At 35.4% G+C, this 24,924-nt stretch overlaps 1 protein-coding gene across 4 annotated transcripts in view; it reads right to left on the bottom strand.

Moving 5' to 3' along the window:
- Nucleotides 1–24,924, bottom strand: part of LOC134668835 (rab11 family-interacting protein 4) — a 146,689-nt gene that overhangs the window by 92,507 nt on the left and 29,258 nt on the right. For all 4 annotated transcript variants that reach the window (XM_063526305.1, XM_063526303.1, XM_063526302.1 and 1 more), the window contains exon 2: nucleotides 11,709–11,744. The gene's annotated coding sequence lies outside the window, so the exon portion shown is untranslated. The remainder of the gene's footprint in view (nucleotides 1–11,708; nucleotides 11,745–24,924) is intronic.

Below are 24,924 nucleotides of genomic sequence, written 5' to 3' on the forward strand. Positions count from 1 at the left end.
TGCTGCATTTATTGTTAAACTTATCGCAAGCGGCCTCAAAACGAGAAAGTTATGATAATCAAAGTAGGTATAGGCAAAGTTAAAAAGCTGCCACGAGAAACTAAATTTTATTTCAACGTGACAATGGCTAATATGTCGTAAGAACGGCAAACATAATGTCACGACAATCAACTAAACCAGCGGTCGGCAACCTTTTAGCAGCTAAGGGCCACATAGTAGTTAACGGAGGTGACTGTTAATATTTATGACTTTATGAGACATTGTCGTGTGTCATTATTACATACAAAATAGCCAAGGCGGCTCTCGGGCCGCAAGTGACAGGTTCACGAGCCGCATGCGGCCCGCGGGCCGCAGGTTGCCGACCGCTGAACTAAACGGACAGTGTTCCGTTTACAATAAGAATGTATTTTCCAATGGCATTCTTATAACGCGTCAAATACTTATGTGCGGACGGTTATGTCCGTGTGACATGATTGTTCTTTGTAACGGGTTATTTTATTTATAGTCCTGCAGCGCTGGCTATATTTTGAGCCCTAACTTAAAGTAATATTAAAGTCAATTTTTTTTTGCTTACGAATGCTGTTTTAAGATGTTAATCTTACATTTTGTTTTGTGTCACAGATATTATTTGCTTTTTAAGTTATTTAATAATTTGTGGTAATTATTTTTATTTTGAATTATTTTGGAGAAAAGAATATTCGAGAGAAAACATGTAACTGTGTCGCATTTAGGATAGTTTTTTTAATGTGAAAACATAGTTTGTGTCAATTACGTCCATTGCAATCGGATACTATGTCATACTATTCAAAATGACTCAAAAAATAATTAAAGTTAAAATAAATTGCTGACGTCGCATTTAATCGTATCAATATGTACATTACATGTTTTTGTGTCTTATTGAGGCACAGCTTCATAAGATTTTTTGATAATTTTGTTCTAACAGGCTATTACCATAACAAAAGAATATTAAGGTTACTAGAGTTCACACCTTATTAATATAAAAGGCGGGATAAATAAGAAATATGAATTTGTGTCAGTTTCATCCATTGCATAAACAAATAATACAAAAATAATGTTCGCGTTCATACGACGTTAGCGGGTGGCTCTTAACGGGCAACGCGGGCCGTGCACGGGGAGCGGGCGCGGCGGGCGCGGCGCGACCTTGGCGTGACGGCGGGTAAGGGCCTCTCTCTAAAAACCACACGTTGCGTACGCAACGCATGTTTACTTCGCCTGCGCGCCAAATTAACGCAACTTATGCAAAGTTATACTACTACAAAGAGAACTTATAGATATTGTACATTATGTCACCATTTAGCAAAATAACTGTAAGTGTGTAAGTAAGAAAGAGAATTAAGGTCTGTTTAACTTTATATCTATACACATTGAGAATGTGAAATTCCTCTTTGACATTCGTTACGTAATGTTGATTAACAAATATGCGACATATCCATCCTGAGGGCCTACCGCGAACATCGCAATTCGCAAATTGCGGACATCTTTCTCTGTCACTTTTATTACGTCTAATTGGAGTAAAAGAGAAAGAGTTCGCAATTTACAAACTTTAGTGTTCACGGTTACGCATCATATACTTGTGACAATGACAGGGAAAAGGTACCACTTGAGTAAAATTTGCTTATTAATGCCGTGACTTGAGGTAACTTTCATTCTTTGATAAAAATATTACTTCTTGAACTTAATTTATATTAATGTTATTAATATTTTGATTTCTATATCTAATTATCTAATCAAGTCTAACTTCAATATATCTTAATTATATGGACTAATAAATTTTAATATAAACATTTTTTTTTTCATTATAAATAGCACAAACCAGTCTTTCCATACTTAACGTAAATTATGCACATTATTTTTTTAATGTATTTTTTTGTTCTTAGCATTGTTTTTACAATAGATATTATTAATATTACACGTATTGAGGTTATTTAAAGCCTGTTTATTCTTATGTTTTGAATAAATTTACCTTAAATAATAATTACCAACACTTATGATAGTTCAAGCTTCTTGAATAATACCTTTGGGTTCAATTGGCGTAAAGGACATTTTGGCGAAAATAAGTTATATCCACTACCGTAGCCTCAAAGGGCTTAACTGACAAAACGCCAGGATATCTTTCCAGGAGAGCCAAAAATCAGTTTTATTTTGAGAAAAAAATCAGACCTTTTTTGTTTGTTTGAATTAACTGATGCCTGTATGTGGCTTATTCCTAACTTTTTGAGGTCTTTTAAACTGATTTCTTGAATACAATGCTTATTTACAAAAATAGCATGTCCGTTACGCCAAAAAACACGACTATTTTTAAAAAGGCGTCCCTTACGCCTCTTCTTTAGTGTTTATCTTATCAGAAAAAGGGCGTAATGTACTAAAAATTAAACTGTTTTAGTACCAGTTGGCGTAAATCCAACAATTTCGTTGCAATATTCGCAACTTGCATTTAGGGAACACTATACTTCTAAGTACTATAATTAACATTTTTTTTTCTGAAAATTTATAGAGATGTATGTATTTAATGTCAAGTTTTCCCCATTTTTGTTATTTTGGATACTTAAACGTGGAAAAGGTCGTTTTTAAGAAAACAATGTTTTTTTACACACGTTTTTCAAGTATATTAATTAAATTAAATTTGGTAGATGAGAAGAGATCTCTGCTAAAAACAATTGAAAACCGAAGGGGAAACATGTTGGGGCACCTGATACGTCACGATACTTACATAAAGTCTATAATTGAAGGCAGAATAGAAGAACAGAGAGGCAGAGGAAGACCGAGACGTACATATATTGACCAGGCCAAAGAGAAAATTAATGTAGTGACGTGACGCATCAGGAGCTCAAAACAGTGGCAGAGAAAAGAACGGAATGGCGAATACTCCACCGACAAGAGCTAGGCTACTATGAAGTATTTGAACAAATTAAATTGAAGTATTATTATTATACATTTACCCTCAATAATAATTACCAACACTTTTGATAGTTCAAGCTTCTTGGATAATAATTACCTTTGGGTTCAATTGGCGTAAAGGACATTTTGGTGAAAATGAGTTATATCGACTACCGTAGGCTCAAAGGGCTTAACTGACAAAACGCGATTTTTCAGGAGAGCCAAAAAACAGTTTTGTTTGAGAAAAAAAATCAGACCTTTTTTGTTTGTTTGAATAAACTAATGCCTGTATGTGGCTTATTCCTAACTTTTTGAGGTCTTTTAAACTGATTTCTTGAACTTACAATACAATGCTTATTAACGAAAATAGCTTGTCCGTTACGCCAAAAAACACGACTGTTTTTAAGAAGGGCGTCCCTTACGTCTCTTCTTTATTGTTTATCTTATTAGAAAAAGGGCGTAATGTACTAAACTTTAAACTGTTTTAGTACCATTTGGCGTAAATCCAATAATTTCGTTGCAATATTGCCAATATTGCTACTACTTGCATTTAGGGAACACTATACTTCTAAGTACTTACTATAATTTACATTTTTGTTCCGAAAAAATATAGAGATTTATTTATTTATTATTTCAAATAACAAATTGCACCTTACAGCTAATGCCAAAGCGGCACAAATTGGAACACATTAACAACATAAAGCATTTTTAACATTATTTATAACAATACAATATACAGCTAAGACACATGTATTCATTATGGTATGGTACTCTTAGGCATCTCTCTTTCTAACATCCTCTTGCATTCCATCGTCACTCGCCCCATCGCACTCACAAATAAATCGCACTGCGGCTGTGCCTCGAGCAGGGAGTTGAGCAGCACGTGCGCGCGCGCGACCGGCGCCTGCGCGTGTGCCTGCGTGCGCGCGGAGCCCCCCGCCAGCAGCGGGTGCCGGCGCGCGCGGGTGTATTGGTTAGGTACGAACAGGCGCACGCAGACTTCGACAAGTTTTATACCGTCGATTTTATTCCTAAAGATTGCCAATATAAATTTGGCTAATGAGAGCGACCTTCGTAACTGTAAGGAGTCATACCCGAGTTGACCCTGTAAGAATAAGGTAGGGTACATGTACGGATAATAGCCGTATAGCCTCTTATACAAAGCCCTTAGGTACATTTTCTGGACCTGTTCTAACATGAGAATATATTTATTCTCATGCGGACTCCAGACTACAGAATTCGTCTCCAGTAAGGTCCGGACGAGTGCAGCATAGAGCACGCGAGTGGCGTATACGCTCAGGGGCCCAGAATTACGCAAAACGAATCCCAGCCTCTTGTAAGCCGCATCCGTCACTGCCTGAACATGATCGCGAAATGAGAGTGCAGGGTCGAAGAGCACACCTAGATCACGGACGCGGGCCGAACGTGCTATACAAGCATCCCCGATGGCATACTCATACTCCATAGGCCCCTGCGATCGCGAAAAGGTCATCACCTCACACTTACTAGAGTTAAAATATAATGAGATGTAGTATTCACTGTTAAGTTTTTCCACATTTTTGTTATTTTGAATACTTAAACGTGGAAAAGGTCGTTTTCTTAGCCACTAAAACAATGTTCTATTTATTTGTTTAGGTATATTACTTCAACAGAATCACTGCTGTCCTACCATTGATGTATATATTGATATACAACAATTTCTAACAAATTAATTTAACTATAGAAAGTATTATGCGTTATTTCTGTTTGTAATGTTAATTAGATTATAAATTTTACTTTTACATACTAAAATACTATTAGGTACAATAGTAGTTTAGAAATTTCATATGCCTATTCAGTAAAACTTAATGAATATGATCGCATATTTATGACATTACATTAGAGTAGAAAAAGGCCAGGCTTACGTACTTCTATGGATTTAAATGCAAACGTTATATCTAGACAGTAACTTTCATAAGGTTAATCCTGTAAATTAGGGTTTAAACAAAAAAATATTAATATTACGTCTTAATTAATATTATCAATGACCCAGTCACAAACAAAACTAATAGTTATCAGTCTAACCTTAATTAAACGCCATAATTATCATTTGAATATAGTCATGTTTTATTATTTTTACAAAACTGATGAAAAAGTACTAGAGATGCAAGGGATAGTTGTTTGGCCGGATATCCGGTCAGAGGAACTATACCTACGTTTCGGTTTTTCAGGTGCGCATTCTGCAGGTTTGACCTGTTTCCTAGTAAACGTTCGCGCACACTCATTTCTAGGTTCGAAATGAGTGCGCGTACAAGTCAGTAGAATGATTAAATTGTTTTAAAATAATAAATAACTACGATTATGACCGTGTCTGTTTCTTAAATCCAATTTTATTACTCTGAAATCAAGCAATGTTACTATCCGGTATCCGGCCGGATAGTAAAATAATAGCCGGATAGGCCAATACCGGATAGTAACCGGATATCCGGTGCATCTCTAAAAAGTACCCACTAGTTCAGTTTAAATTGTCAAAATTAGTAACCCTATAAATAAAGCAATGAGCACATGAGCAGGTAATGCAAGTACCTACTTAACAAAAAAATTGAGAAGGAAAGTAGGTATAACTAGGTCATCCCACTTAAACACAAAAAAGAAACAATTATAAACCCGAAATTATACATAGTATGGGGGCGCCGGCGTATCTCTTACATTGAATCTCTCTCTCGTATAAATATACAATAGTTATACTTTTTTTATACATTAGTTGTGGGCGTAACGTACATTTAGCACTCAAAAATTTCCGATGCAAAAGGGCGTATCGTACACAAAGTCGGGAGTTACGCCAAAATGCCTCACAACATTTTTTTTAATTGGCAGATACGGCCAAATGCGTTGGAAAACTGTGTTCAAGCATTGATTTTTCGTAGGGCTTAACGGACTTTTTTTTCAAGTTATCGATACGTTAAATATACTATTCGATAGAGAAAAAAATACTGAGTATAACAGCATTTTTGCAATTTTGTCCCTTACGCCCTTTGAGCCTACGGTAGTCGTTATATACAGTTTTGTTCAGAATTCCAAGCGCTTTCGTTCTGTATAGTGAAATTTTTTATATCTCTTAAAAAGTTGCCTTTTGACCCAATTTTTGCACTATGAGCTTGTAAAAACAGCTTATCTAAAGGGGCGTAAATGACCAGTTATAAATTAGAAATTCATAGATATTATCGTTAAGGTTACCGCTAAATATAAATATGATTGTAAATGACTTACATGTCTTTTGTCGTCCTTTAAGCCCTTCATTTGTCTTGATGATTTTTCATATCGTATCTCGTGTGGTCAATATGGTCGTAAAGGACATATTTTACTATTGACAATTATTATTTTACTTGCCCTTTATGACCCGCCCTAAAATGATTTTACCATAAGTATATGTAGCGAACAAGGTTGTAAAGGACTTTTCTAATATTTGTATCGTTTACTACCACGAATTAGTTTCTAAACTCTAAATTTAAAACAAGTAACATGGACTTAGCGACACGGACTTACATTTCTCTTCAAATTAAAAACCTCAGCTCGGTGTTTTTCAGCAACTATCATCCTTTTACTCGCAGTGGAATTTCTTATATTATATTATATATATATATATACATAATTTCTTATATTCTATAATATCGTTGTTTATCGACTAAGCCAATCTGTGTAACAATGTCCTATAAAATCATTCATTAATTCAATTGTTTCATAATCGTTCTAACAGAAAATATTCTGCTCCTCAAAGGAACATATTTTTTTCAATAACTTTTAAAATGTATGAAGTCTTGTATTCAATGTACACCATCATCATTGTAATTGGCGTTGCTTGCCACGCTTTATACATCACAAAATTAGCAATACATTGCGTCTTAAAATAATCTTATAAAGTGTACTAAATATCGAATAAAAGTTATTTTTAAAAGTCGCTGATGTGACATTCTCATTCAAAAGGTAGGGACCACTTTGTCCTTTACCATAAAGACGAAATTTGATTGTATCTTTATACAAATAACCTGTCAGAGAGTCCTTATGGCAAGGATAAAGTGGTACCTTTTGATTGCGAACGTCACGAATGTTGGTCAGTATGAGGAGCCTACATTTTATTTTTAAATATACTTACAACATACCTACTCCCACACTATGAAAAGACTTAATATAATAATTATGCCTCCGAATGAAATAAATACACTGTAATGGCTCCTCTACACGATGGGCCAACGCCGGCCACTCCAAGGGAGCAAGTAGGTACTCGCTACCCGCGTAGGTAGCCTTCCCCGCGTACGCCGTTCATGCAAAGTTTTATTTTGCCAAATAGTAAAAAACCGTTGTTGAAAATGACCCAAATTATGAATGTTGTCTCGATGTGGCATTATAATAATGTAGACGTAAACTTAATAACATGAATTTTTTTTTGTGGCAGATACATGATGTTTATAAGAAAAAAAAAGATTAAAAATAAAAGCTGTGGATGAATTTGACACACATTTGTTTGAATAACATATTATAATATCCTGTGAAGTACAACACTTCACTTACCGACTATAATTTTATTTTAGGCGTTTTAGGTTCACTATTAGGTATTTATTAAATGTCATTATACCCGTGGATGAAAATGACACAAAATGCGTGTGTACGTCAGAAGCCACTTTGCTTTTACAGGGAAACAAAGAATTTCATCTCGAATATTCTTTTTACCGAATGCTGTTTAAAAAAAGAAATACCTAAATTTCTACCTAAGCAAATACCTAGGATGACACAAATTATTATTCTTAGGTTTAGTATGTGGTCTGAAAACTATATGTAAAAAATAGGCAACATTAATAATCTTATAACTTCAAAAGTTATTGCTATCGGACTATTAGCTTTGATAGAAAACAGGACCCCTATTCTACAAGCGACGTTTGACGTATCGTTTTGATCTCCCGTTGATGTGGGAAAAATCATAAGTTCTCGAATACGTACAATGTCAAAATTTGACATTAACAATCCACAGTTAGGGTGACAAGCAAACCAAACCGAACCACCCTTAGTTTAGAGTTGAGTTTTGGTTGTACCAAATGACATTATCCACCGTTGATGGAATCATCACTCAGTATGCAATAAAATAAACTGTTGATTTGACGTGGATGCGAAATCTGACAGTTGTACGTGTCGAATTTGGCCCCAGCGTTAGATTATGTTAAGTAGGTTTTCCCATTATCCAATGTTTTTATGGCAGGTGAATTGTACATTTCCTATGCCGCCCGACTTAATCTGCGAGGCAAATAGGTATGACGGACAGATGTGATGGATATGTAAGTACATCTCTTCCAAAATCAGATGCTGTTATTTTACTTGATATTATTATAATATCGGTTTTATCTCCGATATCGTACCGAATGCTGTATTAACTACTAATATTCTGTCTTACGTCTTCACGCTTATACCGCTGAACTGATTTTGATGAAATTTGGTTTGGAGATAGTTTGAGGCCCGAGAAAGGACATAGGATATTTTTCATCATAACCAATTCATCATCCTACACAGACGAAGTCTTTTACTATAAGTCGCCAGGGAGAAAATTAAAAGAGATAAAGAAATTGAGCAAATTAGTGCTGGGATATGACTATTTTGCTGCACACGATCTGGTTGTGTAACTTCATTCCAACAAACCGGTATAAGCAGGAAAATTGTCATATCCCTGCTCATGACTTTCTGATTACTTTATCCGACTAAATATAGATGTGGATGTAAGTTCCTTGTTAGTGTCCAGATATCTACTCAAAACCTGTACCGGGTGTGGCCTGTAACACGAGCAAATAATTAAAACATAGATACCTTCTCCTGTACCTACTCCTCAAACGGTGACCCTTTGTTCAAAAACTTTTAATAATTATGAATTATTTAGACTCCCTATTTTTCATACCAAAATAAATATTATCTTCAATGGACGCCATCATATTCAATGGATATCATTGTGATTGATGTTGCTTGTCATGCCATAAACGTAACAAAATTCGCAATATGTACATTGCCTCTTAAAATAAACTTTAAAGTGTATTAAAAATCAAAACACAAGTTATTTTTAAAAATCGCTGAGCAAATGTTGGTCAGTATGAGGAGTACAGCCTGCAGTTTAATTTTTTGCTCATATTACAGGCCACACCCGGTATAAGGTAAGCGTACTGCAGTACATGTCATCTTGAAAATTAAGTCATTGTCAGTAGAGGTGACGGCAAGCTGTCATCTATTGGGCAGTACAGCCTGGCAAAAAAGAGTAGAAATTAAAAAGTGGCAACACTGTAGCGTCGTCCCGTTCTCTTATACATATTGATTTGAAAGGGACGACACTACAGTGTTGCCACTTTTTAATTTCTACTTTTTTTTTCCAAGCTGTAGCATGTCGAGCACGTTATACGTTTATAGGTAGCATATAGCAAAAAAAATCTGTCAGATCTAAAAAGATATATTGATATCGCAAACCAAATCAAAAATTTACATTTTACCACATAAAATGTATTGCATATAAATCAGTGTTGTGCAATGTCGTTAGAATGTGCTAAAAATACAATACCCTCCTCCAGCATGCCGGTTCGGTTAAAGTTTCTCTCGCAAGTCGCGTTTAGCCAACAGTATTGAGAAATGCGATATTGACCAAATAGAGCAAAGCGAGAACACACGCCATTCTTGTTACAAAGATTTTATCTAATTGTTTAAGTACAGTCAAGGAATTTAAATTCCGACCCATTTCGTACTTTGTCACAGTGACAACCGTATGAGGTCTCTAGCGGCTTTCATATTGATTGTCACTGTGACAAAGTACGAAATGGGTCGGAATTTAAATTCCTTGACTGTACTTGATTTCTATTTTAAATATTTAATTTTTATTAGCATGTGAATTTTAATTTATTATAGTTTTGTAATCAATTTTTATTATGTAATGGACATGCAGTGTATGATTCAATAAAAATCTATCTAAAGTACTTACTTAATTTTCTTGGTTTACATCAACTAAACTATTTTTTTAAAGATATTTTCTTCTTCTAAAGTTTTCGTAGTGTTTTTATTATGTTGTAAAAATGTTATTAAATCAATTATATATATACCTTACTAAACTAATTTCATATACAAATTTATATGCACCCAAAACATTAATCTGAATGAATCGTGAAAAACAGGCCAAGTTTTCTAAGACGCAAAAAGTAGTGGTAGCTAAAACGCGCGTAGTTTAGCACTAACTAATTTGTTAAACACAGACAATTGTCAATATTTAATTGCACATTCATGTCCCTTTTAGAATTGTTGTCTAGGTACAAAAAAATTAAAGAATAGATACTTCGTATAGGTATTCTGTGCGTAAGACACAAAATCTTGTCTTACACGCGCTCGTTAAATAAGCAAGGTCTTTAATTGCATGCATAAAAATATATTTACAGCTTTGATTTTGTAAGATAGTTTGAAAGCAGTTACCATAAAAGTAAAGGTTAATAGTGGTTGAAAAGTGCAGCTGCAGACTCCGTGGTCGCGGTGGCATCAACCTGCGAGAGTTGCGCAAGAGTACACCTACAGGGGGTATTCTATTAGTCGGTATACTTTTATATAAACATAAACATATTTTTTTTTTAAATATAACAAGGTTTTTTTTAGAAATACATATTATGAGAACATACATGTGTTTATTGCTACGATATTAGTTTTAGAAATTTGATATCTAAATTAATAATGTACTTAGAGATTTTTAATAAAATAGAAATTTATAATAATGGTTATGAAAAATATGGTGCTTCTGGACTGGATGTTTTGTGGCAAAAATATGTATTTTAACTGCATCCGCGTGTTTTAACAGATCTATGAATGGGGTTGGCAACTATCAAAGTCTTGCACAAATGGCGCCACAATAGCTTGCCCCTTTTTCTATGAGATTTGGCTAAGTGGCTGGGATTAAGGGCATAAAATACCATAAAAAAAAATTGACACATTTCTAGGGCAAGCTGTGCTGGCGCCATCTGCTAAATACTTCGACTGGCCAACCCAATTGGCCACACTGATCTCCCACTAAAGCTAAACCATTAACTAAGTTTAGTAGTGACGGCTGTTCGCGTTTAAAGTTTAAACTCCCGCTAGATGCGCGGTTTACGTGATGCCATTCGCCACAGTCAGTCTTAACTCCAAATTAACCTCACCGCTAAACCCACTGGTTGAGTAATCTATTGTGATCATCTAATGCCGATACAGTCATGTCTATCAGTCTGAATGGTTATTTAGAATTATTCTTCTAAACAGAAAATTATTGCAAGAAATTGCTGACAGTACCTATGTGTTCATGACATTTATCGTTATGACAATTTTATTTAAAATCGAGTTCGTCGTAAAACTCATTTTATTATTTGTATGTAATATTTTAGTTTGGGAATTATCCGCCAATATCGAAAATCATAACAATTATAGACATAGAGCGGTAGTCTCCCGAATGATTAGTACAAATCGGTATAATCATCATGTCATCATTTCGAGTATAATCGGTGTAGCTAATTTGAGTTGAAACGCTGAACTATTACCTATTGTTTATATCGATCTTAATATTTCAGAATCATTTCTGACATTAACATTTTAACTCTAATACGCTGTCACCAAAATGATGGGAGATTATTCAGATTAATAATGTGTAGGTAGCTGATACGGTGGAATGAAACACAACATTTTGTCAATGCCCCGAAATAAGAAGCAAACCGGACGGACGCGGGGACGTGTACCGCATACCGCCACCATTTCCTTTAATGACGTAACAATTATTGTGATGTCTATAAAAACTTGCTCACCGAACGATTATCCACCTTTCTTGGAGACAGCGAGATCTGAAAAGAGAAGGAAGAATTTAATTTGACAATAATTACACTTACCATGTAAGTAGGTACTGATTAAATATAAGGCACGATACTCTATAAAGAGTATAATGAATGACAAAGAAGAAGAAGACCTACAAAATATCTCGACTGCCACTAAACACTATTTTGATTGCAGGCATGGTGTAAATGAAATCCTTCAGCTTAATCTTATCAAGAGAATTAGAAAATACGATAAATCACTGCGAGAAAAAGTAGAAAGTGCCCTTTGTTTTGACTTGGCGGGGGCACTACCGAGCCCCCAAATTAATTTTCTTGCGAAATATCGAATAATAAACGACGCTTTTGTTTTGATCCATAAATATAGAAAAATATATTCAGCATTATAAAATTAATTCGAGTGTAAGTGGGACAAAGCATATCAAAACCATTTTTGCGAATGGCAAAAAGCTATCAGAAAGCGATATAATTTCTGCGGAGCGCGCCAGTTGAAAGGTCAGGAAGAACCGCTTCTGGGCTGCATTCCCATCGTTACCCAGCCAATTGCCTCAGACAAACTAATACAATAGTGATCTGGAGATTTGCTAGAACTACCAAGTAAATAAGACACCATCAAACTGGTGGTAGTTTTGTGATGCCGGTGCGATCGGTAGACATTGTAATAACACGATGTCGATCCATTCTAAGATTAGACACACCCGCGTTGGATAAAGGTGATTCGATACCCATGATAGTGATATTTGGCAAGCTTTGTTAATGTCTGTAGCAGTGGCATTTGAATAATAACCACGCAAGGTCAGCTTTATTCAAATTGTAGATCTTATAATGTTTAAAAATTGAATTTAAACAATTACCCGTGAGAAGTCGAGAGAGATCGCTAGTGTTGTTTAATTTCAATTGATAACACATTTTTGGTATTTTTACTATTTTTAGCTAAGTACATACTGTTGTAAGTACCATAGTCTAATACAACATGGTCTTCTCTTCCCAGAGTGACACAAGCCTACGTCACAATAACATAGCCACTTTGTATAGCGCTATTGCATACTATTATATAGCGCTGTCGCATGATGACTTAATGACGTAGGCTTGTGTCAGTCACGTGGTCGGAAGAGAGTACCAGGCGGAGTATATTATTATACCATGGTAAGTAGGTACTAAGCATAAAATAAATACAATTGTTATCTATAGACTGAAGCCTTTTCTATTTACTTGTGGGCTTCACTACCGTGTATCACAAGTTCACCACCTAAACTGTGACCAGCTCTTATATATTTATGGTTTAAGGCTTCCCTAAAGATCCGCTGTAATTGACGTCAAATTTCACGTGTTCCCTAATCTTTAGTCGCATTGTGGTCAGCAATTATCGAATTATGGTCACGTTTCATTAAGACAAAACATCGAAGAAAATGTAAGTGGCATGGAAGTCAATAGGTATCACGGGTATCACTTACATGGATATCATTATAACTTGTTTTGTATTTCCGTAACTTTTCTCAAATATATAAGTACCTACAGCTAGAAATATCTAACTGCCACTGTTGTAAGTTTAATCTTAGACGGGTACCTATGTAATATTTAAGCTATTAGTTAGGTACTGCCTATCGCTGGCTTTTAGGCTTAGAACAATTAGTGCGTGTGCAAATATCAAAGTAGGAGTGTCTACGAAATCCGGCAATTTGATTAAAACGCGGTAATGCATGTTTGTTCTTCTTCAATTAATGTGATTTCTATTCATTAGTACCGGTTTTTGTTCCGCATGTCAATTGGTTTTTCCTAGTGACATGCATGAACTGTTCCATAAATTCGTCATAATATTTATTTTTATGACAGTTGGGCAGGCAAGTTGTTAACACGTTGCGCTTTACAATAATTTTTAACTGGGTGTAGTACAGTCAACAACAGAGCTATGAATACAGTAAAAATTACAAAAATATGTACACAGTACTTTATTGCCTGTACATTAAAGTCGTGTATACATATTTTTGACACTTTGCCTGTATTCATAGCTCTGTTGTTGACTGTACCCACCAAAACAAATTTTTAACAAATGTGCCTTTTCTATTTGTTTTGCTCGACTTGGCGGGGCGCTGCTGTGCCCCTAGATATTGTTTCCTTATTGTCTAGTTTACTATGTTTATTAAATTTACGTTGTTTAAGTAAGTATTTATAATGTGTGTGTGTGTGTGTGTGTGCAAAGAGTAAATAAATTCAAGACTGATTTTAGAAAGTGTTACGGGACAAAATAACTTTAGTATATAAATCTTTAAAATATCAAATGGTCGGATTAAATATCATATTTAAAACGAAACCAGAATCGGTAACTGACCTCTACTAAAGGCACGGATGTCCAACAGGATTTACAGCCTTAGGGCTGCCGTATAACCAGTCTAGTCTATGCACGCAACGCTATCATTATTATCTACGCTACACTAACAGCAACTATGGCCATAAGTAGACTCTATCTCGTTGCCGTAAGGACTAGAAATAGTCAATTAACAGGGAATGGTACCGCCGCCAATGCTGTTAAGGCCCCGTAGGTTCGTGTACTTCTCTAACTCTACTGAGCGTAAGCGTGAGTGACATGGGTGTGCGTTCTGGGGACCGTGAATATCATATTGTTGAATTTCAAATTTTGACAGTTTTACAAAAAAAAAGCAATGAGTTCCTTAAAAATAAAATTACGCATGTTTAGAAGCAATGTTACAAGGTTGCAATGTAAGGGTAACATTCCATTTCCAACGACAGCTGCACTACTGTCAATTTTACTATGAAAATTGATAATGACAGAGACGCGTTCAGTACCGGTAGTGCAGCTGCGGTTAGAAATGGAATGTTACCATAACTGTTACAAATTAAAGTGAATTTGAAACCTATTATGTTCCTGATCATTTTCTATCGAGCGAAGGCCAATAAATCAGGATTCTAATCGATGAAATCATGAGACAAAATCTTCAACATTGCTAATTACTTTTTGGCAACCGTATTGGGATCTAAAATATCGGTACGATTTTTAAAAACTCCGTTCTTTGATCTGAACCTACGGTACCTTAAGTGTGTTGCAGTTAGTACAAACGGCAACACTCCTAACTGTACATCGGCGGACCTTATTACAAAAGGCATAAGGTCCACCGATGTACAGTTAACAGTGTGGTACGTATAACGGGCCTTTCGGGAAGAAACGGTTGATGCTCACTGCCTATTCATTAGGGTAACAGTGGGGTAACATAACGCGTTAATAAGGGTACGGAATTACGTTCACTGACTTAAACTCAGATCGCGTACGTTCAGAAACAGAAAATATTTCTTAGATATACAGTGTGTTTGGTACAGTCACCTGCAATAATATGTTACTCATTGAAGGCCGCAAAAATATGTGACACGCTCTTATGGCTCTACAAATAAGATTGTGTCAGATATTTTTGCGGCCTTCGTTGTGTAACATATTATTGCAGGTGACTGTACATCGTTTGCCAAATTAAAACGGCAGATAGGTTGAGTCATTTGCTATCTTCCCAGGCCTAGAAATTTTTAAATTTGCGCACATTCTTTTTTCAGTTCTATGGCAGTTTTTCGTAAATTTCAAATTTTTACTTGAGCAGTACTAGTAAAAAAAAACATGGCCAATTTTTTTTTCTTTCTTCTTGTTGCTCTGAATACGTTTCTAAGTCATTCATGTATTGTGTCATTTCTGTCGATATAGACCAGCGGTGGAACAAAAATGGGTTTTGATAACATTAAAGTTTTTTCTTTTTTGATATGTTATTGTAAGCATGTTAAATAACATTCATGTAAAAAGTTAGACAATTTTAGGTGGAGCGTTCGGCCATATTTAAATTTTTAATTTTTGCTAAATAACTATGTAAATATAAAATTAAAGTTACAAAAAACTTTAACATATTCAATAACACTTTAATTTATTCACACTATTCGGTTTTTAGAAATCTGGAACAGCTGCTTTCTGGTGAACGTAAAAACAGGAATTATTATGAAAATACAGAATTAGAGTAGCTGATATTGCAAAATTACGATATTATCTATCAACTTAGTATACATGTAAAAAGTTAGAAATGTAGACAATGTGCTTGTCTAGATATTGATTTCTCGTTAAGCAGTATAGCCAATATTGAATTAAAGTTTGTAGAGTTAATATTACACGGTCATAATAAAGATCTTACTTCTCACACAAAAGATTAGAAATATAAAATCACGGCGACACTAAATACTGATACGTAAGTATGCATTCCGAGCTTATATTAAGTTACATTTCAAACGCGCGGCGTTGTAGGAGGCAGCGATCGACGGTCGCGGGCTAGCGGTTAGCGCGGTGCCCTTAAAAATACGCAAAGCGTTTATAAAATTATTATCAATGGTAAATAGTTATTTTACACAGTACACTAATGGAAACTTACCTTCCCTTATTTATTTCTATATGTACTAGGGATTGCCCGCGGTTTCGTTTACATAGAATTCGTTATCGTGTTAAGTACAGAAATAATAGATACATTAGAAAATTATTTTAGGTGCATTGTCATACAGATAACTACCCTTGTTAAAGTATTCTTCAAATTCAATACACAGGTGTCATTTCAATATAATTTTGCGTAATTTGGCGCTTTTAGGTTATAAATGACTAGCGACATATATTTTTTAAGAGCGATCATCTCCGATAATATTTACTTTATCATAAAATCAATTTCAAACTGACGTTATTCAATATTTATCATTTTAAAGTCAATATTACCAACCAACTGATCCAATTTACCTACGGTAACAACTCAAAATTTGCATCAAATTAAATGCCACTTTTCTTATCCGTTACGAACAATCAAGAGGGCCTTTACGAGCTGATGTAGTGAAAATTTTATTTAACCTTCGTCCCTTGAAACCTTCACTACGCTCAAGGTTCAACTTTACGAACCACTAACTACGCTCGTGATTCAATTTTAGAATGTTTGAATTTGTGAATGCCTCGAACAGCCAAACTGTGGAATGAACTGTCCGATACGACCTTCAAACCTTCAAAGACCCCCATCTTAAAGGTCGGCAACGCGCTTGCAACCCTTCTGGTGTTGCGGGTGTCCATGGGCGGCGGTAATTGCTAACCACCAGATGATCCGTCTGCTCGTTTGCCTCCTATTTAATAAAAAAAAATGTTTCGCTTGTTTGGGTATCAATATTAGCACGAGCGGTTAATCAACAACTTTTCCCCTTGTAAAACAAATAAATAAGGTAGATGAGGTGCAGGCATATGAGGCCCGGCGGGTAACAAGGCCCAGCATTCAAAAATAGCAGTTGCTCCCTATTATTCCCAATTATTCTGAATTTGTACTTGTTGCTAAGAAGGCCCACTGTCAGTGCAGGTAAAAAGGTCTAGTCTCGGGCCTTATTGAACGTATGAGATGAAATATTAGATTAAAATATTTTAAGATAATTTCAATATTTTTAATCTCTTATTAATAAGGTCGATTTGAAGAAACTTCTATGAAATTATGACTTATAAATAACACTTGCACTGCGTGGGCTGTCAAAATTGCTGCAGACTTTTCTTGGTCTAACTCTAATAATTTTTCACTTGCTTTATTGACCTAAAGACGTTTTAAAGAATCAAAAAGTCTAATAACATTGAGGCACTTATACTTTTTAAAGGCAGTAACTAATTACAAGTGACTTTTTTTTGTTAATACATAGGTAGGTATTTACGATCATCATCATATATTTAAGAGTATGACTCTTGTCGGTGGAGCAAATTCCATGTTTGGCGGTCCTCCGCCTTCTCTTTGACAGCCCGATACGACACGACTTTGATCTTTTCCTTTATTTGATCCATGTACGCTCTCCTTGGTCTTCCCCTCTTCCTGTTTGCTTCAACTTTCCCTTCTATGATATTTTTGATAAATTCGTCGTGTCGTATCAGGTGCCCAAGCATCCTTCCTCTTCTATTGTCTATAGTTCTTAACAAACTCCTCCTCTCTCCTACATACATAGGCCACACTGAATGTTTTGCACTACTGGCCACTGGTAAACATTTAAATTATGAATTGTATATTTAAAAAAATACAGGCTTTTGATTATGGAATGTGACAAATGTTGGCGACAAATCGATCGTCTTTTGTTTTTAATGGCTTGTCAAAGTAAGTCAGTGCGTTGAACGTGGCTTTAACGCGAAAATATTTTTAGAGCTATGATTTTGTTATGATTTTAAAAGTTCGCTTACTCCGCAAGAGTGTAGTGCTTGCCTTCAAAATGCTTTTGGGATTGAAGCACCACATCTGAGCATCGTGAGGCGTTGGTATGGTGAATTTAGTAGAGACAGTATTATTCTAGATAATGATTTTCGTGAAGGTCGACCGTCCACGGCGATCATTCAAGGAAACGTGGCTACTGTGAGACGACTCATTGAAGAAAACCCACGAATCACCTATGACGAAATTTGAGGACAATTAGGGATAGGTATGAGACAAATACAAAAGATTTTACAAGAATATTTAAAAGTCGGGAAGCCTTGTTGTCTTTGGATTCCTCGCGAATTAACTTCAGTCCAAAAACAGGTACTTTTTGACTGGTGCCGAGAAATGCTGCGTAAGTACAAGCAAGAAAGTTCAAATGCTGTATATAACATAGTTAGAGGAGATGAAATCTGGATTTACTGCTACGATCCGGAAAAAAGGCATTAGTCCAGTCAATGGGTCTTTCGAAGGTGACAGGAGGCCTATAGAAGTTCAACAAGCCAAAAGCGTTGCCAAACATTTTGATCGTCTGTTTTTTTTAAACGCGACTTTTTTGTACCGTACTTTTAAATAATAAAATAACGTTAAATACTGAGTAGTACACTACCATTTGTGTGCCCGCAGTCATTGAAAAAGACCGCGAGAGACGACCGAGAAGCCGCATCCTCCTGCGTCATAATAATGCGTCCACCGATACCGCAATAAAGGCAAAAACATTTTTTAATTACGAAAACGTGGAAAATGTCTCTTATACGGATTATAATCCAGACATTGCACCCTGTGACTTCTATCTATTTCCCAAAATTAAGGATTTAATTTGGGGTTTGACATTTAAGACCCCGGATAAGGCAGTTACTACGTTTCATCACCACGTCGAAAACATGCAGTCAAGTGATTGGGCCTCATGCTTCCAAAAATGGTCTGAGCGAGTGAATATGTGCATAGAATGTAAAGGGAAACATTTTGAGAAGCAATAAATGTATTATTATGGTTATAAATGATTTTATTCAAAAGTTACGCAAAACTTTCAGTGCGGCCCTCGTATGCGATAAAACCTCTTCGTTAGTTTTCTTTTCTTTTACGATAGAATTGCGAAAAATAGATATTTTGCAACGAGTGACGAATTTTAAAACACGGTCAAAGGGAGTGTTTTAACGTGCTTATTATAGCACCGGTCGTAATGTAGCACCAGATGTACTGTAAAAATTATGTTAAAAGATAATACTTACTGTTACGAATAAATATTTTTACTGTAAAAAAATATCCCACCAAACACATTTTCATGTAAATTTTGTTGCTAAGACGAAACCATAAGACTCGCACTGTCAAAAAGTTGTCAGATCTCTTGTCGAGCCAAGCTTCAAACTCTACAAGCCCTAACTTCACTAACTCTACACCTTAGTCAAAATATGTGGCTTGGCTGTTTCGCTACCGCCACATGGGCATAAGGTGAAAAATTTATTAAATTCATTATTTTTAGGGTTCCGTACCTCAAAAGGAAAAATACTGAACCCTTATAGGATCACTCGTGTGTCTGGCTGTCCGTCTGTCACAGCCTATTTGCTCCGCAACAACTGCACCAATAAGTTGAAATTTGGTATACACATGTAAGTCTCTAGCCCAAGGACATACACGTAAAGTAAATAATAGAAATTCAAATAAAGGGGTCACTTTTGAGATGAATGATAAATAGAAAAAAAAAACTATATCTTGTTATAATTAATATAAGAGAATTAGAATATGAATTAATATAAGAGAATTTTGTTAGAATTTTAATTAGTATAAGATAGATATGTATATTGTCATGTTATTTTCTCGAACTCCCCATCGGCATACAAACCTCCTCAAGGTTTTGCCCACGATGGGTCTTGTAATAATTATGTACTTTATTTAGCTTATTGTTCAATAAATTAAAAAAAAAATATATATATATATATATATATATATATATCAAACGAAGGGGCTCATTGTAAGAATCTCAGATATATTTTTTCATAATTTTAAAATAAATAGTTTAGAAGTTATTTAAGAAAATACGCAAAAAATGACCATTCCCCCCTCCCCCCTTATCTCCGAAACTACTGGGTCTAAAATTATGAAAAAAATACACATATTAGCTCTCTTCCTATAGATGACAGGAAAACCTATTAGAAATGTGCAGTCAAGCGTGAGTCGGACTTAAGTACCTAGTTTTCCGATACCTACGGATTTTTTAAAGACTACTCACTTTTCTCTTAAAAAAATATATTGTTAAAAATTGTGTAATGTACAGAACCCTTGGAACGCGAGTGCGACTCGCATTTGGGCGGTTTTTGTATTATACTTACATACAATAGTTCTTGTAGAAACGAAACGGCCAAGCCACACACTTTTGGTGTAGAGCTAGTAAAGTTAGAGGGCTTGTAGAGTTAGAAGCTTGGCAAGAGATCTGATAACTTTTTGACAGTGCGAGCCTTACGCTACGTCTTACGTAGGCGAACAACGCGCGAACGCGGCGCGGCGCGGCGCGGCGAAAGCGGCCGCCGCCGCGCCGCGCCGCCTGATATTCGCGTGCAAATCGCGCCGCACCGCGTTCGCAACGAGATCGCTTACGTAGGACACTTCTATGGGCATCAAAGGATTGATTTCGCCGCGCCGCGCCGCGCCGCGTTCGCGCGTTGTTCGCCTACGTAAGACGTAGCGTTATGGTTTCGTTTGGGCAACATTGTACATCAAAATGTTTTTGATGGGATTTCACTTCTTTTTGTAAGTTGTTTATGACAATCTTCCATCCCCTAATTTAAAGGGTTGGGGGTGATTTACTATTAAAAATCCTGAAATAAGTATCTGGGGGCATCTGTTACACAATGTACTTCTTACTGATTCCCCATATAACCCTTCACCCCGTAAGGGTAAACTTTGGGGTTGAAATCTGCTTTCACCCCGTAAGGGTAAACTTTGAGGTTGAAATCTATTCTATATCCTTCCCCATGACAATACCTATCTACATACCAAATTTCAACTAAATCGGTTCAGCGATTATTGATTTCCCATACAAAATTAAACCCCATCTTCATCCCCTTAGGGATAAATTTTTTTTGAATTTATTTGTTGTTTGTGTACTAAAACTATCTTACATACCAAATTTCAGCTTCTTAGAGGACTTCAGGAAGTACCCGGTATTGATGATCATCAAGTGAGTGAGTCAGTGACGAAATCGAAGTTTTTAGATATGAATAAAATCTAAAGTATAAGAGCTATGCAATTGATATGCTTAATAAGTCCGAGAACTTTGTTTATCTGGTATAATCCAACCCCAAGTTATGAGGGTTCCAAAAAACGACGAAGCGCTTCGAGAAAAGGTAGATAGTGCCCTTGCGCTTTTCTCGTCTTGGCGGGGGCACTGCCGTGCCCCCAGATGTTAAAAGATGAGACTACTGTAACTAATAAAGATTTATGTTTAGTTACCTACTATTTTGGCGTAAACTAGACAATTTTTATATCTTTAGTTATTAAGACCCAAAATAATTATTTTCACTTATTATAAATAAATCCTCCTGTTATGAAGTATCAAATATTGTTATTTGTATATGTACCTATAAGTCTTAAGTTAAAAACAATAAAATCTGTTATTACCTACTGTCAAAATGATTATTTTTTGCGGGATTAAGACAAGTAATACACTGGTAGTGTTCAATAAGGCCCATAACAGGACTTTTATAAAAGGTATATTTTCCAAGAGTATCGTAATATTTTTATAACTATTTTGGTATAATGAAGAAACTTAAATAAATGAGAAACCTATTCGAGTGAGTTTTTCACACTTCATATCCTGTTTATTAAAAAAAAAAACCATTTTAATTTAAGGTGGGCTGTATATAGGCATATACGGCCCACACGGAATATACAATAAGGTAAGTGAGGCCACTTACCTTATTGTATATTCAGGATGTATACCGTGTAATATTGATCAGTTGGTTTATAATATACATATTATGATATTGACGTTGAATAGGACAGGACATGACAATAGGAACCAGAAATAGGTATAGTTGGTCAAACCAATTTGTCAGTAAATAAAAACAAAAAACTATATTCATCCTTTTCTTTTGGGTGCTAGTACTAGTGTAAGTCAAAGATAGTATGATGATTCTCCCTGTCTATGTTTGAAATGAGACAGTCCTTTGACAAACTATGTATAGTAAAAAATAGTTGTGAATATCTTGTACATTTTTATTACAATATTAGTCAAGATAATGAAATAGCTGGTCAAGCAAATCTTGTCACTAAAAAAAGGCGCGAAATTCAAATTTTCTATGGAACGATATCCCTTCGCACCTACATTTTTCAAATTTGCCGCCTCTTTCTACTGACAAGATCTGATTGACCAGCTGTAGGTATTTTTACTTAATAAGATATTTTAATTTCACGTAATGTCCGCATCTAATTTATATATGTGCACGGTAAACAAACAAATGAATGATAAGAAAAGACAGACAGTGTTACTGAGCGGGAGGTGGGGCGAGGGGCGAGGTATAGGTAGGCTATGATAGGCTCTCGAGCGCCGCGCCGGCGACTGACGGACCAGCGCGGCGTATGTATGAATTTCGCGCCTTTTTAACTAGATTTTACTATTACAATGCAAGCTACACACAGAAATTTCTTACTTTCCATAATATGGCTGCGTATATTATTTTATAGTAATAGACTTATTTTTACAGACTCTAATTCAATATTAGATCTTATAGGACAAAAAACGTATATTAATTCTAAAGCATATATCTTATTCTTCTAGCTTTTTAGCTTGCCTATTAACTTATAAATTTAGATATGTTGTTGTAGATTTATTAAACTTTAATTCAATATCGACAAAATAATAAGCTAATTGTAGTTTGACAAAGAAGCACGTTAAAAAAATTTCTAATAATTTTACATTATAAAGCGTCATACATATTATAAACAATGGAACTTAAACATTGCACTTTAATTCAATATTAAAAAATCATTACTAAAAATATATAAATACCTAATTTATATCTAACGCTCGTTCTAACTTTTCATCATATATAGCATATATGCTTAAAAATATGTCCTATATCAGATAAGTATCACTTTTTCAACTTTAGAATTATCAAAACTTTTAGTGCAAAAATCCGGTCCCACTATTGAGCTAATACCTACCTAATGTGATCCTCTTCTCTCTAACTTGTGAAAAATGTGTAAATATAAATAGCGACAATGAAGTTTTGAATAACGCAACGATACCATGCCCGATTCGGGTTTAGCCACAGACGAAAAGCTACAGATTACGATAATTGACGACATTTGAATCGTTCAAACTTAATTGTTTATGATACCTATTGCCGGAAATGCCGCCAGCATCCTTGGTACAGTCAACAACAGAGCTATGAATACAGGAAAAATGTCAAAAATATGTATACAGCACTTTATTGCCTGTACATTAAGGTCGTGTATACATATTTTTGGCACTTTGCCTGTATTCATAGCTCTGTTGTTGACTGTAAGGTCTGTAAGTACAATGCCTTAAGGGCCTATTATAGATTTAAGCTAGTTATTAATTTATTTTACTAATACCACTGCATAATTATAATAAAGTGCCAGATATATATACGTGTGTATGCATGTCTATACCTATGCGTGTGTGTGTGTGTGTGTGTGTGTGTATATCTTGTTTGTAATTAAAAAAATTAGAACCTCGCCCCGATATATCGAGCAAAATTATAAATGACATTGTACTACAAGTATCCAGTTTTGAAAAGAAGACGTTCATGGAACTATGAAATAATTATGATCTATTGACGTATCAATCCCCTTGTTTGTATGCTTTACGTATAAATATTAGGTTGCTAATGAGTAGAATAACAACTTACCTAATTTGATTAATAGATATTGGATGACTTATAATAATTTGGCTTAGTTATATTCAGTCTTTTGTTTTCGCGTAAATCGTTACAGGGTCAAACAGAAAACTGTGTTACGTCTTTCCTGTAGACATACACAAGAGTTAAGCGCTATAAAGGTTGATTTTTTAATTTAACCCTTATCCACGTGAAAAGGTCCTCCTTTTATTTGGAGAACTATGATAAAATCATTACTTATTTATTTATTTATTTATTTATTTTAATCTTTATTGCACAATATAACAAATAAAGTACAAATGGCGGACTTAATGCCTAAAGGCATTCTCTACCAGTCAACCACCAGGCTAAACAGAAACAGTAGTAGGTGCAGGCATTAAACAAAAAAAAAACGCAGAATAGGTAACTTAAGACAAAAAAAAAATAGCGATATATAATACATACTAACGAAAATAAACTTACATATACATACTATAATTAAATAAACTTACATATATATTACTTTATGTACCCAGTGCAAAGAATACTATGCCTACGATGGACAATTAACCAGTGAGTTTGTCGAAGAAATGCTTACGTAACATGCGCTTAAACGAAAGCTTGGTTTGAGCCTGTCTGATATTGAGTGGGAGATCATTCCAAAGCCGGATCGCCTGAACGGTGAAGGAGTTAGAGATAAAACCGGTACGATGAGAAGGAAAAGAAAGCTTGAGACTGCGGGACTCACGAAGGGTGCAACCTGCTCGGGCGGTAATAAAATGAAATTTGGATCTAAGATAGTCTGGCGCATTTGGATCAAATAAGATAGTGTATAGTGTGCACAGAATACGTGACGACCTCCGTTCACGAATAGGGAGCCAGTTAAGTCGACGGCGATATGCAGATATGTGATCATATTTACGGAGTCCGAAAATAAATCTGATGCTGTTATTAAGAAGCCGATCCAGCTTGCTCAGAGAGACTTCTGTGATATTCGCGTAACACACATCAGCATAGTCTATAATAGGTAACACAAGAGCCTGAACAAGGAGAACCTTGGTGCCAGTCGGAAGGAAATTTTTAAGCCGGTATAGGGCTCTAAGGGTGTTAGTGACCCGACGACAT

This window comes from Cydia fagiglandana, chromosome 11, assembly GCF_963556715.1.
Source record: "Cydia fagiglandana chromosome 11, ilCydFagi1.1, whole genome shotgun sequence".
Lineage (NCBI taxonomy): Eukaryota > Metazoa > Arthropoda > Insecta > Lepidoptera > Tortricidae > Cydia > Cydia fagiglandana.